The 20,401-nt window shown below is 41.3% G+C and overlaps 3 long non-coding RNA genes across 3 annotated transcripts in view; all 3 read left to right on the top strand.

Annotated features, from left to right (window-relative positions):
• Window positions 1-20,401, top strand: part of LOC309490610 — a 261,199-nt gene that overhangs the window by 205,580 nt on the left and 35,218 nt on the right. The window lies entirely within an intron of this gene.
• The window catches only part of LOC309490634, a 245,127-nt gene that overhangs the window by 193,006 nt on the left and 31,720 nt on the right, over window positions 1-20,401 (top strand). The gene's annotated exons all lie outside the window — the stretch shown is intronic.
• On the top strand, window positions 4,333-19,445 carry LOC309490221. Its single transcript, XR_014202643.1, has 3 exons — window positions 4,333-4,408; window positions 4,948-4,998; window positions 18,518-19,445. It is a non-coding gene; the product is annotated as an uncharacterized lncRNA (long non-coding RNA).

Here is a 20,401-nt window from a genome sequence, read left to right on the forward strand (position 1 = left end):
CAAGAGGAACAAGATAGGACCCAAGACAGAACCCTGAGGTACCCCACACGACAACTCAGCAGTTTCAGACATGATCTGATTCACATTAACACTAAAACTTCTACCAGACAGGTAGGATGAAAACCATTTTAAAACTGATCCCGACATACCAACCAGATCACGAAGTCTATTAATCATAATATTATGATCAATTGTGTCAAAAGCTGATGAAAGGTCCAATAAGACCAACACTGTATATTTTTTAGAGTCAGCTGACATCATAATATCGTTTGAAATTTTAAGTAACGCCGTTTCTGTGGAATGTTTTTTGCGAAAACCAGACTGGAATTTGTCAAATAACTCATGTTTCTCTAGAAAAAGGGTGAGTTTTTCTGCTACAACTTTTTCTAGAATTTTAGACATGAAAGGAAGCTTCGAAATTGGTCTATAGTTTTTCGGTTGTAGCGGATCCAAATTTGTTTTTTTAAGTACTGGCTTAACAACAGCATGTTTAAAAAAGACAGGAACGACACCATTTAAGAGTGAAGAATTAAGCATCTCAACAATACAGGGGCCAATGGAGTCAAAAACTTGTAAAAATAGCACAGTCGGGACAACATCCATAGGACAAAATGATGATTTCATAGAATGTAACAGAGAGGTGATGTCATGTAACGTCACAGGTGTAAAGGTGGACCAACAATGGGCAGGAGACAAGTCACAGGCAAAGTTCTGAGCCAATGATGGGGCAATGTTAGCCCTAACATCTCTGATCTTATTAACAAAAAAGTGGAGGAATTCATTACAGTCAGATCTAGATAACACAGTTGTTTGAGAGCTAGTTGGAGAAACTATTGTATTAATGGTGTCAAATAAGATTTTGGGATTGTGCTTATTCGAGGAAATAAGTTGAGAAAAAAAGCACATTCTCGCCTTTTTCAACATCTCATTCAAAATGACCATTAGATCTTTAAGGTGGAGCCTGTGAACCTCGAGTTTAGAAGATTTCCAAAGACGCTCCACTTTTCTACAATTTCTCCTAAAACTTAAGATAGCTTCATTAATCCATGGACAGGCTTTTTTGTGGGAGACTGTGCTCAATTTAATTGGTGCTACTTTATCTAAAATCGATAAGCACTGACCATTAAAAGATCGGATAAATTCATCAACATCAGTGCATTCCATCAGAGAACATGGGTCAAACAAGGCAGAGAACCTCTCTGCAGTGTCTTGATTAATAATCCGCCTTTGTGTCATAATTCTCTGGGGCGGAGGATCTTGAGGAAAGTTAATATTAAAAAACACACAGCTATGGTCACTCACATGTACATCTTCCACATGAGTATTTACTATGTCTAGACCAAGAGAAAAAACAAGGTCCAGGGTGTGACCCTTAGTGTGCGTGGGTCCAGAAACATGCTGAATGAAATTAAAAGAGTCTGTAATAGAAAGGAGATTAGCAGCTGTGTTGCATGTTAAATCATCAATATGCAAGTTAAAGTCCCCAATAATTAAAACCTTCTCAAGTTTGATGATAGATGATAAAAAGTCAGTAAAGTCAGTAAGAAAGACACCTGCAGGGCCAGGAGGGCGGTAAATTAACACACTGTAAAAAGCATTAGAAGAGCCTACTTTAAGCATTTGAGATTCAAAAGAGGAAAAATTTTCTGAGTTAATCACTCTACATATGAAACTGTCACGCTGCACAACAGCAAGCCCACCACCACGACGTGCCAATCGGGGTATCCCAGTAACAGAACAGCCAGCAGGACAGATCTCGTTTAGGTGAATAAACTCATTTTCCCTTTGCCACGTTTCCGTAAGAAACATAAAATCAATATTCTTGCTCATAAAAAGCTCGTTGAGAATAAACGATTTATTAGAGATGGAACGGGCATTAAGCAAGGCAAAGTGGAGTAATGTAACGTTCGGCAGGCCGGCGTCAAAAACAGCTGATTGAGACGGAACTGACCGTAAACAGCTGACACAGTCACGAGGTCTCCAGTTGCGGCAAATTGTCAGTCGCTGGTCAGACAGCACAGTAAACATCGGTAATGGCAAGTCCACCACGATTCCATCAACAAATTGCTGGTGCACGCGAGGTTCACATCCAACCGATAGAGGTATCGCGGGGTGTTGGTGCTGAGGAGCATTTTCACCCGTATTTAGGGGGAAAACTGGTCGCAGCCACCGGAATCGTTCACCGCGATATGGCCCGAGCACCCCCGTCCAGGATTGGCGTCTTCTCTTAACTTGAACGCCAGCTCTGCAGCCCCTTCTCTTCAGTCTCTTCTTAGGATTCCCAGGTCCCCTGGTTGTAAACAGGAGCCGGTACTCAGGTGATGAGGGAGGACGCACGAACGGGGGCGGAAAGGTTTGTCTGAAACTTTCCCAACTTTCAAATTGTCGTTCCATAGACACTCTGATGTCCAACAACGTGCGTCGATCATAAGTCCGAGCAGCAGAGACACAATAGTCAGACGATAGGGCTGATATGGCAACATATAGGGTGAGTACAAACGTAAAGAGTTTACACAAATGCGATGCAGCAATGGCCAAGCCAAACACAGGCGCCAGAAGGTGTGTTGGCTTTCCCTCTCTGAGTGGCTGAGAGGCGGGTCTTGAGGGGGATTGCTGAAAGTTTAAATAAATTCTCTGTTGTTCTCTCAGATCTGCTCCTCAAAGACGAGAAAGGAGACAGCAGTAGCACTGCTGCCGGCCCAAGCACAGCTGGAGAGGACCAAAACAAAACAAAATAAAAAGAAACATTTTTTTTAGTAGCGGGGAAAAGACTTAGGCAGAACCACGGAGAGTATCCGTATAGTATACTGAGGAAACAAAGTCAGCATAGGACGCAGATAGCGACTGTCGGGGTAAAGCTGCAGAGTGCAGCACCTTTATTTTGTAGTTTTATTACTGTGTTTTATTTTCCCTTTTTCTTTCACCTTTTGTCATTCACTATTATTTTCAGAGCACCTGTGAGTGCATCCGCATTGTGAACGGTTTACCTGTGTTGGTATTCCTGTGGACCTGATTAGCATTGCCGGTATTCAGGCCACAGACGACAGCGCCCCCTGCGGTGCATCTGAGCGTCATTATAAATAAAGTTCTGTCTCATGTGTGCCAGTGAATTGTCCACCACCCTTCCACAACGGCCTACTCATTTATTAACTATATGCTGTCCAAAACATTTTCGCAATTGAAGCAAACAACTCTTTGTTGCTCTACAAGCAGTGTTTCTAATTCACTCTTTTTAATTTGTCTAATCTTGCAACCCTCAACACCTTGAGCCTGTATATTTTGAACCACAGACATGATAGCTTTTCAGACTTTGAATTTCCATGACAAGTTACAGGTCCTTAATCCCATTCTTTGGAAATGCTTACCCCTTGTAATGTTAACACTCCCAAATTGTTATAACTCAACATGCAACGCATCCCAGACCCTTTGAAGGAAACAGCCATGGGTAGTTCGAAGAGAAATTAACCCATTGACTGGAGTCTCAACAATCAAATCAACATAACCGACCTGACCTGGCGGATCTGATGCTTCACCACGAGTAGAAGCACAAGGTTGTTCACCATCTTGTGTCATTCATGTCTATGTAGTGTTTTTTTTTTTGCAAGAAGCAGTTTCGTTTTCACAGGACTGAAAAAAAAGTCTTGAATACTCCTCTTCACACGCAAGCATTAAATCAACTCACTTATATTAATTTAATCAAGACTGAAGAAACCTGTGTCTGACCCAATTACAAAAGTTACAGAAATGACTATTTTCAACATTCTAAGAAAACCTAAATTCTCAGACTCTTTTCCAGGAGGCAGGATGTGGTAGCCTCATTCTCTGCTTATTTCTTTGTATCACATACACCACAGTGTTCCTTCTCCGCAACTCTTCCTGACCTTTATAAACACATACCTCTGACTTAACCTTGATAATTCCAAACATTTAAAACATGTAATTCCCTACAATTTCATATAGCTTCTTTCATCATAAGGATCCCACAGCTCTTTACAAAGAAAAAGCTACAAGAAAAAAGACCATGCAGGTCAGAAAAGTTAAAAACTAAAGCAATAAGAAAATGTCAATATTAGTGAACACTTAAACCCATACTTCCAATTTAGGAGCTCAAAGCACCCATACAATTAAAACTATAAAGCCCATGCAGGCAGACATTAAAGATCCCAGAAATAAGAAGCAAGCGAACAAAATACACCAAAAAGTAGACAACACAAATAAATAACACAACAAAATGCTGTTCAGCAAGTCTGTTTGAGGAAGCATGGCCTATTGGTAGAACTGCTTTCAGTTTCATTATGAAAAATAGTTTCACTTTTACTGATCTGATAAAGACTGGGACTTCCTTATTTTTGTGCAGATTCACCTGAGATGTCAGTCTGAGCCGACGAGATCTGTCTTGCTTTGCCAGGTATGTTTGTTATTCTTCAAAATGTTTGTAGTTTTTATCTCATGTTACGTTAATTCATCATTTAAGGAATCTCCTCCATATTTATTACATCCAATTTCGAGCTCTGAAGTTTGGCAGATATTAGTATAATACAGGCACTTACAAAATAGATGCAGTGCAAAAAATAAGGAACTAGGTGGAGCTACATTTGTGAATTCAAAAAAAGTGCAAAACAGACTTGTGTACCTGTTTGTATTTGAAAACTTATTTTGTATCTTATTTTTAAAAAAATGATATTGAAGTTTTTAAAACTGTACGTTTTCTTGATTTCTATTTTATATGTGGTAATTGGCCATCTAAGAATAACAAGCATATATTTGTAAGATACACTGAAACATGTTCATGTTTCTGATTCAAATCCAACTTATCTATTTAAAACTGTGTTAAAACTGATTTAAAAGCAAAACAAAATCAGCCAAGCTGAGACTATCACTGTTTAGTTGAAGTAGTTTAGTTTTTGCTGATCTGATAAAGACTTGGACTTCCTTATTTTTGTGCAGATTCACTCGAGAAGTCAGTCTGAGTCGACGAGATCCGTCTTGCTTTGCCAGGTATGTTTGTTATTCTTCAAAATGTTTGTAGTTTCTCATGTTACGTTAATTCATCATTTAAGGAATCTCCTCCATATTTGTTAAATCCAATTTCAAGCTCTGAAGTTTGGCAGATATTAGTATAATACAGGCACTTACAAAATAGATGCAGTGCAAAAAATAAGGAACTAGGTGGAGCTACATTTGTGAATTCAACAAAAGTGCAAAACAGACTTGTGTACCTGTTTGTATTTGAAAACTTTTGTATAAAAAAAAAAAGAATTTTAAGTTTTTATAAAACTGTTTTCTTGATTTGTTTTTTTAAAATGTGCTAATTGGCAATCTAAGAATACCTAGCATATATTGTAACATACACTGAAATATGTTCATGTTTGATTCAAATACAACTTATCTATTTAAAACAAGTGATTTTTAAAACCCAAAAAGTAATGACTAAAACCAAGGTTTACAATAAGAAAAGCAAACTTTGAAGGCATGAAAAAGAGACTAACCTAAGTAGATTGGAGTAAAATAGAGAAAACATCCACAGAAAAAGGATGGCTGTTTTTAAAAAATATAGTACTCGAGGTGCAAAACAATTACATCCCAAAAGTAGACAAATCTAAAACAAAATGGCCAAAATGGTTTAATAGATCAAATTAAAAAAAAATATTTCAGCTAAAAAAGGCGCTTTACAGAGCGTTTAAAAGGGACCAAAAAACAAAGTACACAGAAAGAGTACTTGGAACTGCAAACACAAGTCAAAAAGGAAGTTAGAAAGGCCAAGAGAGAGATAGAAATCAATATTGCTAAGGGGGCTAAAACCAATTCTAAAATGTTTTTCCAATATTATAACAGCAAGAGAACATTCAACGAGGAGGTTAAATGTCTAAGAGGCACAAATGGCAAAATCATAGACGAAGTAAAAAAAATAGCAAATATATTAAATGATTACTTCTCACAGGTTTTTACAAAGGAGGACACAGACATGCCCGACTTATTTTGTATCTTATTTTTTTAAAAATGATATTGAAGTTTTTAAAACTGTACATTTTCTTGATTTCTATTTTATATGTGGTGATTGGCCATCTAAGAATAACAAGCATATATTTGTAAGATACACTGAAACATGTTCATGTTTCTGATTCAAATCCAACTTATCTATTTAAAACTGTGTTAAAACTGATTTAAAAGCAAAACAAAATCAGCCAAGCTGCTGCTCTTCAGTCCTGAACTAGGCTGAGCGAAGGAGCCATCTCCCCGCTCCTCTTTTACACCTGTGCTCCAGCTAGTTAATTAACAAAAAAAAAAAAACGATTTGATATTTTATTATTTAACAAAATAGTTTTCCATTGTAAAAAAAATTAGTTAATAGTCTCTGAAAATTCTACTTAAATAAAAATAGAAAATACTCTATTTAGCCTCAGCATTCCCTCCCTCCCACCCAATCAGAATGTGGGCATTCAAACGGGGGAGGTGGCCAAAGGGCCAGTATGCGCTGTGCACATAAGGGGGAGTGTGTGTCAGTGTGTGTGGTGTGTGTGTGTGTCGATTGTTCACATGGGAATGTAGGGTTTGGGTTTATTCACGTGGGAATGGTGATTGTACAGTTAATTGTTTCATTCTTCATGTTATTGTTCACTGGGTATAAGGGGAAACGTCACAGGTTACGTATGTAACCCTAGTTCCCTGAAGGGAACGGATGCTGCGTGGAAAACGCTGCGGGGAACGCCCCCAGCGTGACGCGTCTGAAGCATGAATGAAATCAGTCAATGGAGAGATGTCATAGCGAGTGACGTCACCGACCAGGAAGCTATAAATATCCATTACAAATGCTACTAGCTTCTAAAGTCTCTGAAGCAAGCGCCCCAGGGGATGAAGGGAGTATGGCAGGACACGCAGCGTCCGTTCCCTTCGGGGAACTAGGGTTACATACGTAACCCGTGACGTTCCCCTTCAGGGACTACCGCTGCGTGGAAAACGCTGCGGGGAACGCAATACCCACGTCCCCATGCGAACAAATCCCCGTAGTGTGTGCATTAGGGAGCACAAACTGACGAGAGAACTTGGGCCCCGGGAGTGGAGCAAAAATCAAGACTATAGAACTTGATGAAAGTATGTGGAGAGGACCAGCCTGCCGCATCACAAACATCCTGAAGGGCTACTCCGGAGAGGAGAGCCTTAGAGGCAGCCATACTCCTAGTGGAGTGGGCCCGTACAGCCAAAGGTGAAGGCTGACCAGCCGACTCGTAAGCAAGTGTGATGGCCTCGACCACCCACTTGCTCATTCTCTGCTTAGAAGCGGGACCCCCCTTGTTGGGAGACCCAAAGCAGACGAAGAGCTGTTAGACTTACTCCACAGAGCAGCTCTGTGGACATAGACGTCTAGGGCCCTAACTGGGCACAGCAAAATAAGCTTCTCCTGGTCCGACGTGGAGGAGGACATAAAGCCTGTAGTATGACAGGTCTAACTACATAGCAGTTGGAACCTTGAGAACATAACCTGGCCTCGGATAGAGGAAGGCCTTAGCCATGGCAGGTGAAATTCCCAGGCACGAGAGAGCCACAGAGAGAGCTTGAATGTCTCCAAACTGTTTGAGAGACGAAAACAAGCAGAAAAATAGTTTTTAGAGTAAGGTACTTCTCGAGACCTCTTCAAGGGGCTCGCTCGTGCGTACTACTGGCCTCAGCCTCAAAGAGCCACAAAGGAAGCGAGATATAAGCGGGTGTCTCCCAAGAGAAAACCCCACTCGAGGGAGCGTGGTAAGCAGCTAGGGCCGCCACGTACACCTTCAGTGTGGAGTGGGATAGCCCTGTGGAGAGACGGACCTGCAGGAACTCCAGCACTGTACCGACCGGGCAGTTAACTGGTCCTGTTGGCGCTCTCCACGCCACGAGGTGAAAGTCCCACCTCGCGGCATATAACTTCCTTGTAGCAGGAGCTCTGGATGGAGAATGGTCTCAACGACCTCAGTCGAGAGACCCGAACCTATGGGCTGAGCCCCCTCAGAGGCCAGGCCCACAATCTCCATAAGGTCCGAAAACCGTACTCGGGCCGGCCAGAACCGGGTTATAAGGAGTAAACCGACTCCGTCCTGGCTAACCCTTTCCAGAACTCCTAGGAGCAGAGCAATCGGGGAAAGGCATACAGGCGAGACCTCGGCCACGCCTGTAGCATAGCGTCCAAACCCAGTGGGGCTGGATGGCTGAGAGAGAACCACAGTGAACGGTGAGATGACTCTCGGGAAGCTAACAGGTCTGCCTCGGCACGACCAAAGTGCTCCTAGAGGAGCTCCACCACCTCGGGTGAAGTCTCCATTCCCGGGGCCTCGGCCCCTGCCTCGATGGGATGTCTGCTCCTCGATTCAGATACCCCGGGAGATAAATCTTAATAGAGACCGAAATTTCCACTGGGACCAAAGAAGGATCTATTTTTCTTTCTTGGTTGAATATACTGAGTGATAGACACAGTGCCCTGTAACGGCGCACCGGCAGAGAACGACTGGTCTGAGCACTCCAGAGCCCTCCTCAGAGGGGGCGAGCGTCCCTCGGGAAACACTCGCCGGGCCCTTCTACGCCCTGTTTAGGCAGGGTTAGTAGAACAGGCCCCTGAGGGCACCGGGAGAAACAAGGCACCCTTAAGGCAGGTGAACACAAGTCTCTCTCGGCGGTGAGCCGGGCGACCACTCATGATCGCCCCCCAATCTGTGAGGGAGCACCTGTTGATAGCAAAAGCGTCGACAAGAAGCCCCCAGCACTGGGCCTTGGGCGAGGAACCAAGGTTAGTCTCACATGACTAAGCCACGTAGGCATAGCCGCGTGACCATGATCATGCGAAACGGATTTTCCCCTCGGAGAAAACCCCTTGGGTCCTGAGCCAACACTGCAGGGGTCTCATGTACAGGAGGCCAAAAGTATTACGTTGGAAGCACCTGTCATGAGACCCCACAGTCGGAAACCGTTTCACAGTGAGTGACTGGCCTAGTTTTTCTTTTCTTTTTTTTTTTTTTAGTTTCCATTACCAGAGCCTGCTCGGGGCCCACCACGGTGGGAAGGACCCCTAAAAATCGAGGCGGACGAGACCTGAATTTTATAGCGTAACCTCTTTTCGATCTTACGCAATACCCACTGAGACACATTGAGAAAATTTTTCTTTTCCACTAAAAAATCTACTAAGGGTACTAGCCTCTTGGGGCTGGCCTCTGGAATGTTTTGAGAAGCAGACACAGTGCCCTGTAACGGCGCACCGGCAGGGAACGACTGGTCTGATCTCTCTAGAGCCCTCCTCGGAGGGGGCGAGCGTCCCTCGGGAAAACACTCGCCGGGCCCTTCTACGCCCTGTTTTGGCAGGGTTAGTAGAACAGACCCCTGAGGGCGCCGGGAGAGACAGGGCACCCTTAAGGGAGTTGAACTCAAGTCTCTCTCAATGGGGACCCTTTTTTTTTTTTTTTTTTTTTTGCTGAGGTACTCGGCGGCTGGGGCTGCCCTCGCTCAGCAGCCCCAAAGATACGAACTTTGAGGGGAATATATTTGTTTTATTAGGGAGCATTTAAAAGAAGAGTTTTTATCTTTTTCTTTTATAGATGTCTGACTCAACCATAAATGTCTTTCTGTGGCCACCAGGGCTCTTTTGGCCCGGAGAGTGAAATCAGCAGACTGCCTGAGCTTACTGACCACATCCAATAAATTTTCCCCCCATCACACGCATCTTTTAGCAGGTCGGCTTGATAAGCCTGCATAATGGCCATAGTGTATAAACATGCAGCCGCCTGGCCAGCCGCTGAGTAAGCCTTCCCCACCAGCACAGATATATATTTATTTATTTATTTATTTATTTATTTTTTGGTCTGGAGGGAAGGGCCGGTGCTTTAAGTGACGATGCCGATTCGGGAGAGAGATAGCTCGCGAGCGTCTCCTCCGCCTTCGGCAACGTCACAAAACCTGAAGTTTAAGCTCAAATATATTACCATAAGCACTAGACTGTGGTGTGTATATTATGCTTGAAACTGGTGAAGCCCAGGTCTTCGACACCTCAGTGTGAAGATCTGGGAAAAATGGTAGGCACCGACGAGAAGGCTGAGGACATGCCGACAGAAAACAGTCATCTAGTTTGCTTTTTATATCTAGACTCCTGCCTGTCAGTTGGCCACTCGATGCTGAGCTTTTCACAGCACGAGATAATACATCAATCAGCTCATTTTCAGCAGTATGCTGGAGTGACGAGTCTCCAGTCTTTCTGATGCGAAACTTTCGACATCCAGCTCCTCAGAACTGGATAATCTAAGCTCCTGAACATCGTGTGCCTCAACCCAGGCAGAAGTAGCCTCCTCAGTGCGCGCTTCCAGAGCCGGGAGAGAGGCACTGGATCCCGCCGGAGATAGCTGAGATAGGGCGGAGCCCGTCTCAACGTCGCCGGTGAGATCCATCTGCGAACCCCAAGTCAAGCGCCGCCGCTCTGCCTCAACAAAGTGGGACCCGAGCCTTGGGGAGCCCGCAGCAAACCGCTCTCCTCGAAGAGCGATCGCCGCGAGCGCAGAGTTCTAGTGGGAAAGCGCTCGTAATTCTCGCAGTCAGCCCCCTCGAGAGCTGACTGGGCATGCTGCACTCCCAAACAAGCAACACACAGTTGATGTGAATCCCCACCCGTGATATAACGAGTACAGAGGGGAACACACTTTCTGTAATGCTGCTCGCTCGTCTTTTTGACACTCATATTGTTTTTTTTATATATATATAGTGAAAAACTCCTGCCTAGATTTTCTTTTTACTCTAGAAACAGACAAACACAATCGACAGATTCAGATCACACACAGAGCGCTTGCTGAAGAGCAGAAAGCTAGTAGCGTTTGTAATCAGGGGATATTTATAGCTTCCTGGTCGGTGACGTCACTCGCTATGACATCTCTCCATTGACTGATTTCATTCATGCTTCAGACGCGTCACGCTGGGGGCGTTCCCCGCAGCGTTTTCCACGCAGCGGTAGTTCCTGAAGGGGAACGGGTTGGCTGTGGAGAGAGTGTTGGTGTTTTGGTGGCGTTTGTGCTTTGTTTCTATTCTACGGATTGTGAATAGACGTGCTCTAGAAGCACTTCACTGCTGCTTTCCGCCTCCGAGTCTCTCACTTCCGCCTGTTTCAATAGCGGGCAACACCACAGATTGTCACATTTGTTAAACATTGTTCATTAACAGCAGTATATCCATAATTACACATTAGCCGCAAAGCCACCATCTAAATGCTACCGGAATTGTCCAAATATGGCATACGTGTCATTCAAACACAACATGCATGTACGCTATCTCTGTCGATCTGTCGATCTATGGCTATGTTTATGGCTATGTAATATCCTGACCGAGTCTGTATTTGTAGGAAAAAAATATAGGCCTATATTAAAGCAGTTCACAATGAATAGTTTACTCTGAATTAGAATTTGGAGATGGCTTACCAACTAATGCTTGGAGGGAGGTAGAGATGGTCAAACAAATTTAAAAAGTATTTCTACGCAATAAACAATACATTTAAATCAGTTTACATGAAATCAATGCAAACAAACAAGGAATCGGCTCTAAAATGACCTGCAGTTGTCTATGGCAGTGGTGTGCAAACTTGGGGGCGGCCGGGCGCTCTCCTCTCCCCTCCCACTAAGGCGGTCGCGAATGACTAAAGAGGCATTTATGTTAAAAAAATTTTTTTTTTTTTTTTTAAAAGAACATTTTAAATACATAAAAAACATCTAATTAGGCCAAGTTCTTACCTTTCAAATGAGCCGTTGACAATTACTCTAGGACTGTAGAACCAGAGAAATTATGTTTGAAGCGGCGAGCGTGTCAGTGAAACTGCAGTGAACAGTGCCGGATTTCCTGGATTAATGTAAATACCGTATTTTTTCAGAGATCTAACAAAAAAAGTCCAGATATAGCTAAATACATAAATGTTACCAAACAGTCTTAAAAGTCGGAGTGTAAGCGCAGCTCTGCAGCATACAATGCCAAATCAAACACGTCAAATGGCATGGGCTTCCATGTTAGGAGATATGCACACAGGACGTGAGCTTGCGAATCAAACAATGAAAATTATTGATTGAAATGGAATAATGCACAACACAAGTGAAGCGAGTGGCGTAAATGAAGCGATCAAATATAGAAATACATTTGTTTTATTTATAGTTTGCCACACGCTGTTCGCGTCGCAGTGGACCGATCAGAAATAAGGTCAAAGGTAGCAGCTGTCAGACTGTCAGTGTCGCTCACGCAGAGATTACCACAGAAATAATAAAAAAAAATCTACATCAATGAGAATTTAATTATTAAAGTAAAAAAATATGTTCTTTATGATGCCAGTGTCTGTGGTTATAAAAGACACGCACATGTCAAGAAATAGCAGAACTGGAAATTGATGGCATGTCTCTCTTTATTTCACCTTAATTTTAGTCAGTGATGGGGAGCGCCACACACTGGTTTTTTATTTCTGTAAAATGATGCTTCTTTGTTTTAATAATGTTGACCAATAAAAATAATAATAATAATATAATAATAATTAAAGCTGCAAGCAGCATTTATCGGGGTTCAAGCATTTAAGGCCTTTAAGCACATAAGCATTTAAGACATTACGTTTTATTTAGCAAGCTTTTTACCACTGAAATAACAGATGGAAAAGTCAATTTACAACCAATTTTCTCTCCTTTTTGAAGTTATAGTGCCACCTATGGTCAGATCACCATAACATTTTGCATGCTTGTTAATGATGTTATGTCACATATGCTCACCAATTTTTGTGAAGTTCTGAGTTTTCGTTTAGGATTTATAGGCTTATGAGTACGCCCATTTCCTAAAAACCCTGTTATAGCCATACGAAAAATCCAAAAGTTCAACGTTATTTAAAAAAAATTATTGATATAGAGAGTCCAGAGAATTGTCCTACATTGGTTTGGTCGGATGAAAAACCTAGGACTAGTTCGCAAAAGTAGGTTTTTAACATAATCGCGACTATGTAATGAACGATTTGATTGACAGCAGTGCTGCAGTGCAAATGCAAAATACCTTAACCTCGTTTTTGGTCGAAAAATAGTTATTGATATTCTTGGCACATTCAAGACCTCCTTTGTCATGTGGATAAGTATCTTGAGTCAATTCCGTTGTTTTTTCGAGAAAATAATGGGTAGTCTTTAGCCTGACTTCGTCATACTCATATTCTAGTCAGAATGTGAGTCTGAGACTGCTCCATAGAGCTTTCATTATGAGGCGTGTCTTAACCGAACCAGAAAAAAAAAAAAAACTCTGCACTCAATTGGATAGACCTACAACAGAGCAACGCAGTAAGAGGTGTATGTTGAGCACATCAAACACATCTTTCCCATAGACAAATGCCTTGATTGCGGCTCTCTGTTCATCTTTTAAAATTAATGCGCTGTAGATTTCTTTTATAACAGACGCGATAGCGGAATCTAAACATCTCACTTCTCCAGCTGTAGTCATCTTTTTTGAAAACCAATTCAACCCAAGCGCTCTTTGGTGACGTGGGTGATTACGTAACCGCAGATCATCTGTCCCTTCCTTATTAGACATTCTCTGTGTCCATCATCGATTAAAGCCCGCCCTGGCAATTTGATTGGCTCGGCCTTCTGGGAGCCGAGCATAATTACTCCTCAACGGATCGAGGCCAGACCGAACTTCCCGACCAAAAAATGTTGTGGGCGGGGTTCGGGCTGGCACCCAGGCTAGGTAGTCTTGGCAGTAACTTTCAAAAGCCCATGAGCACCGTAATACCCGTTGTCGCTTTTTGGCTTTGTTTTGGAATGCTCAAATTGAGTTCAGGTACTCTGCCTTTGTTTAGTTGCGCTTCAATATGAAATTACTGTGCCTGTGTTCTATCAAATTGCACAAGCACAATAATAGGGCAGACAGCTGAAACCACCGTATAATGTAGACGCAGAACACAGAAGTTTGTGCTATAAATGCATTAGTCGTAATCCAGAATGCGCTGCCCTCTGATAGTTTCAAAAAGCATGCGTTTTTCGTGAACGTGAGGAGCGCGACACAATTGTTTCGTGAACGTGAGAAGTGCGACACATTCAAACACGAATCTCAGGAAGCGCCTGTGATGAGGGCTATCTGAATGTGAAAGTACAGTATATGCGTCTTTCAGATCCACCGCTATAAACCAGTCCCCGGGTCAAATGTGTGCGATTATCTGTTTATCTGATTATCGTGATAATTTTGAACGCATGCTTAGTAAGTCTTATGCCACTCTGTACCAATTGAAGATAGCTCACTCTTTACAGCTGGAGGTATTTTGTCGTGTCTAATGTATTAATAATGCCATCAGAATGCAACCAAAGTACAGGATAGCAATAAGTAGATGACTATAAGTCATTGTAAATCATACAAAATAAATGCCATGATCGCTAGATTTTATACAGGTGTTACTATAAGGATGTTTTAATGATGATCAGCAACCAGATATTGATAATGTGGAAGTTACTGTCTTTTGCCTTGACATGACTTCTCACTTTTTGCCAACAATACAAAGGCAGAGTACAGTAAGGTTAAAACAGTGGTCAAAAGTCAAATTTGAGCTCAATATTTTTTTATGTAGATAATTTTCATTACTAAAACATCTAATTGCCAGATTTCCAATGTCCAGTTATTAATTAATTTGGCGGGACAACTAAAAATCTTTAAAGTCATTTTTCTCAGTTCCACACTCTAGCAAGTTAAGGTATTTTGCCTTTGTAAGGCAGAGTGTTTCTTGAGGAAAAGTTGTTCAGTATGAGGAGATCTATCGTATGATATGCATATTGTGTGGATGTGTGCAACACCACTTGATAACAGATCAGTAAAATTCGTTAGCGCCAACTGGTGGCCGATTTCTTTCAAAATTCTTACAGACCTTTAGGGCCATGAGTCGAACATGCCCATCAAGTTTCGTTCTGATCGGCCTCCGTTAACCTGGTCTTATAGGTGCTCAAATTTCATTGGCCAATGGCCACCATGTTTTTTGAGATATGCCAATGTCCTCATACACATACATGGGGCCTTGGCCCAAGACACTGCATACCAATTTTCAAGTCAATCGGACTAAAGGTCAGGTGGTCATAGCTCTTTTTATGTTACAGCGCCACCCAGTGTTCAATCGTCGCAATTTTTTTTACTGTTACCTCAGATTGAGCTCATAGACAAGTGTCTTGAGTTTAGCGAAAATATCTCTTTCCAGTCACAAGTTATAGCCGTTTTAGTAAAAAAGGTCACGGACCATCGAACATTTTGGTTCCACTTAGCAACCGTGAACTGAAATTGAAATGTTTTTTTTTTTATGATTAATGATAGTCCCTCTCCAGAGAACCTTTCTGCAGTGGTTTGGTTCCGATCAAGCAAAAAACCTAGGACTACCGTATTTTCCGGACTATAAGTCGCACTTTTTTTCATAGTTTGGCTGGTCCTGCGACTTATAATCAGGTGCGACTTATATATCAAAATTAATTCGGACTGAGATGAACCAAGAGAAAACATTACCGTCTACAGCCGCGAGGGGGCGCTCTAGTTGGCGGAGTTGTTCAGAAGCGACATGGATGATGAAGAAAATTATGAGGAATGAGATCGCGGGGGCTTAGTGAACTTGTTTACTGGTAACTTGCTTGTTGGACTCGCTGGCTTATGTTAATTTAGCTTATTCAGCCTCCCAGATATTTGTTCTTTATGCTATTGTGTAGCTGAATAACGTGTGCAGTGCGTGTGCGGTGCATATTTACATTTATTCATTTAGCTGACGCTTTTATACAAAGCGACTTACAATTGCTATATATGTCAGAGGTCGCACGCCTCTGGAGCAACTAGGGGTTAAGTGTCTTGCTCAGGGACACATTGGTGTCTCACAGTGGATTCGAACCCGGGTCTCTCACACCAAAGGCATGTGTCTTATCCATTGCGCCACCACCACCCTGCATATGCTGCATATGCTGCATATGCATATGCATATGCTGTGCAGGAGCAGCACGCGCTAAAGTGCTTTCACATATGCTGCGTTTGCAGTGCGTAAATGACCCGCGGCTGTAACCCCAAACACATTGTATTTCAAATCCAGAAGTTATCAGCAAATTTTATTTTAAAAAAAAGAAAGTTTTTTGTCAGCATTGCGATTCTCTTTATACGTATACTCTTTAATAGACGTATTCACGTTTAAACACAATTTAAACAAACTATTATTCAATGCATTACTTCTATATAATTATATATTAAGTTGCTCAAGCAAGTGGTAAAATATTTAACCATGCACTTATATTAAAATCGCATACATTTTAAATTAAAATTTAAAATTGACAAAAACAGCAGACTCATACCCTTTCTTTTGCATAATTTAAATCTTTATACAATAAATCTTGCATGTCACAAATAACTTGTTTTTCCACCTCCACGAATGAGACGAGTGTTGTTCATTATGTCGCCTTGTTGAAGTAAATTGTAGTTTTCCTTGATTTACCAACGCTTGAAGTAAAAAGATGACTGTGAAAAATAGTAGGCTAGTATTTAATTAAATGCATTTATGATGAAATTACTACATTTTCATGTCAATCTGGTCAATCTGTATTAATTTTGACCACAAACCGTGTGCTGTCACTTTAATTCAGCGCGTGCAGCACAGCAAAAATAGACTCGGTGCGGAAACGATCGCTGCACTGCTGTATACGCACCGCACCTGGAACGGATCGACGGACTGCAACCGCGTGCATTGTGAAAGCTCTAACCTGTTAACAAGGGTACGGAAAAATATACGCACTACAAACGGAGTATGTGTGAAACGGGTCGTTAATGTGTTACGTTAACATACTGGACACCTATTCAGTCTGTTGTTCTGTGTGCTACTGTGTAGTTGAATAATTTGCCTTTCCTGATTAAATGTCTGTTCTTGGTCTTGGATTTTGTGAAATAAATTTCTAAATAAATGCGACTTATAGTCCAGTGCGACTTATATATGTTTTTTTTTCACTTCATGAGGCATTTTTTGACTGATGCGACTTATACTCCGGAGCGACTTATAGTCCGAAAAATACGGTAGTTCGCAAAAGTAGGTTTTTGGAAAAACCCCAAATACCCGAAAATTTTCCTAGGGTGACGAGCCAATCCGAGACATGTATCTTGTCCGCCTTGAGCCAAGGATTCCAACGATGTAAGACACTTGAGCCTAAGCCTAACGGTTTAGGAGTTATGAGCCGTTTCGTACTTTTGACCGCTGTAGCGCCACCTATGGGCCAATCGGGGCGGGCCCTGGTGACGCTGTAAGCGGTGTGAGTACTACCAGCCCTGAAAGTTTCAAGTCTCTACGACTTACAGTTCGGCCTGCCCGATCAGTTTTAGAGGAGAATGTTGCATCATGGGAAAATTAACAATAACAATAGGGTTTCAGCACTACGTGCTTGAACCCCTAATAATTTTATTTCGTCTTTTCTTTTCATGTCTAGCTACATTTTTTTGTATTTGTGTCGTTCACTCCCGATGTGCATACTATATCTTGTGAAAACCTAAAATTTAATTTCTGAACGATAATGTTTTTCAGATGTATCTGTCAGGTAACTGTTGAAACGCCAAGTTTAAACAAACAAACAAAAAAGTGTTAAATTACATGTATTTTTTCACGGATTTGTTAGAAACAACAAATAAATCCGTGAAAACTGCAATAAAAAGGCTACAAAACGTGATTGATGTTTTTCCAACCAGTGAGCAGCCTATCCTCTTCTAACAATAACAGTGCAATGTAATGTATGCATTTCAAATAACAAAATACTTAATTCCCAAAATAAAAAAAACAGTTTTTTATTATTACTATTGGCTTAAATACATGTTACTAAACATGTAAATTATCCCGTTAAGACACATTTCACTCCACCTGTTCTGAAGCACATTTTAATTATGATGCTGATATGGATGCGTTAATGGCACAATGCAGACAAATAAGATGTTAATTAAAGAAAATTGGTCGTGATGAGTGATGATTGACGGTAAATGATATTTACGCATCACCTGATGAAGTACTGGCATGTTAAACACTATTACTGGCACGATAAAGGAGATGGTAAGTTATGAATATGGGCCAGGATGTTTTACAATGAAAACACATGTTTCCTATAGTGTGTGCTAATCTCCATATCAAAAGAGGTGCTGTTGATGCACCAACCCGTATACTTATAGAAACCTCACACAATCTTTGATCCAGGTTCCACATTCGCTGGTCAAAGGTTAGGTCACTGGGATGTTGCGTTTACTCTCAAATAAAGAAATGTGGCCCTGTGGCTCACCATGGCTCTGAAAGTCTGGACTCCAGCTCCACAACAGCCAGGGGGTGAAGGGGGTAGCAGCTCTTTTATAGCAGGGACACGCCCACCAGTCAGTCAAGGAACAGCAGCTGACCAACCCTGAGCTACGGTTCTTTGTAAACAAACCTCAGCTGGTAACGCGTCAGAGCCTGGAAGCAAGCGAGAAGCGAGTGGCGGTACGCTGTCCCAGTTACATAGTAATAAAATAGTAATACTTGTTGTTTTTTTGTTCACAGCATGTCAGAAAGCGGATCAACCAGTCAAGAAGATGCTGATAACTACCCACCTGTGACTCGCGATGGATGTTACATATATGTAATTCGTGAAAAAGACACAAATTATTACAAAGTGGGGTTCACCGTAAATCCCTCCAGGAGACTGGCAAACCTACAGACTGGGAATCCCCGTCAGCTAATATTCAAACGTATTAAGAAGGTAGATGATCAAAAATGGGAGAAATATGTTCAAGACAAGCTGAAACAGCTGGGTTACTGCGTCACACGGGGTGGTGGGACAGAATGGTTTCAAATCCCAATTGAAGATAAAGGCATTATTTATGATGTGTTTGATGAAGTACCCTATGCAATCCTTTCAGAACATTCTGTTGGCGAGGAATAACACACATAAGCTGGTTTCACTTTATACTTAAGCATAACAATGTTGAATCACAGAATTACCGACACCAGCTCAATTTTGCACAGTGCGGCTTTGTCTTTCCCTTGCATTAGATTATAAAGCTGAAATAAACAAAAGTTATACATATTTTCATACCTATTATTAGCAATTTCAATATCATTCCCTCATCTCTTCTGTTAAGTGTCCTTTGGTTCTTTTAATTTGGAATATGCAGTTGTCAAACAGTTATTTTTACAAGCACACTAGTGGTCCATCATTATATATTCTGCTTTAATTACAATAGTCATATCTCCTGTAAACATAACCCATGTTTGTGACTAATTATTAGGACAACATAGCTACTGCATTGTCAACAAGCAATGTCTAGCTATTTAGTTGAATCATTTGCCGCTTTATATTTCTATGAAGTTATGTAAAATACTAAAATCGCCTCTGTCATTTCTCAGAAGAATGAAGGATACTGTATGTGGCCTGTGAAGCAATGTTAATAAACAGGAACCCTATTTCGCTTTGGGTTACAACTTACAATGACTCTGTGGACTTCATTAAAAACAGAGTCACTTCTTCATACAGAGGGTATGGAACAACTACCTAGTCATGTTGTTTAGGCAGATCCAGCTAGACAAGCTTTTGAGATCAATCACTTACTCTGAACCAGAAGAGCTCTGATGGGCCCCATGACTGCATCTTGTTCAAAGATTCTTATGTTTATGTTCAGTAAGTTCTTAAAGGGTACATAAGGACCTTCTTATTGTGTTATGTGTGTTGATAAAACTGTTTACGTAAGGTGTGTGTATGGTTTTATTTATTTATATTTTGACCACTTTTTTAAACTTCTAAATTGCATTCCTGCCTCAAGATGGCTTCACATGTACCCGCATGGACCTCTCAGAACTACATTACCCATCATCCTCCAGTTCACATGTGACAGATGGATTTACCAGTGAGGAATGAAACAAAGACTAACAGAAGTAGATTGGAGTAATTTAGAGCAAACAAACCAACCATTCACAGAGAAAGGATGGCTATAAAAAAAATGTAGTACTAGAGGAGCAAAACAAATACATCCCAAAAGTAGACAAATCAAAATCTAAAACAAAATGGCCAAAATGTTTTTGGTCCCTTTTTAAACACACTGTAAAGTGCCTTTTTTCTCTGAATACATTTAATTGATCTATTAAAACAAAGTACACAGAGTGCTTGAAACTGCAAATGCAAGTCAAAAAGGAAGTTAGAAAGGCCAACAGAGATAGAAATGAACATTGCCAAGGGGGCTAAAACCCATTTCTCCAATATTATAACAGCAAAAGAACGTCCAAGGAGGAAGTAAAATGCCTGAGATATAAATGGCAACATCATATATGGAAAAAAATAGCAAATATATTTAATGATTATTTTTCACAAATTTTTACAAAGGAGGATATGGACATCATGCCCCACATGTCGACCTGTTCCTATCCAGTTTTAAATAACTTTAGCATAAC

The sequence above is a fragment of the Leuciscus leuciscus genome, assembly GCF_965113295.1.
Source record: "Leuciscus leuciscus genome assembly, chromosome: 25".
Classification (NCBI taxonomy): domain Eukaryota; kingdom Metazoa; phylum Chordata; class Actinopteri; order Cypriniformes; family Leuciscidae; genus Leuciscus; species Leuciscus leuciscus.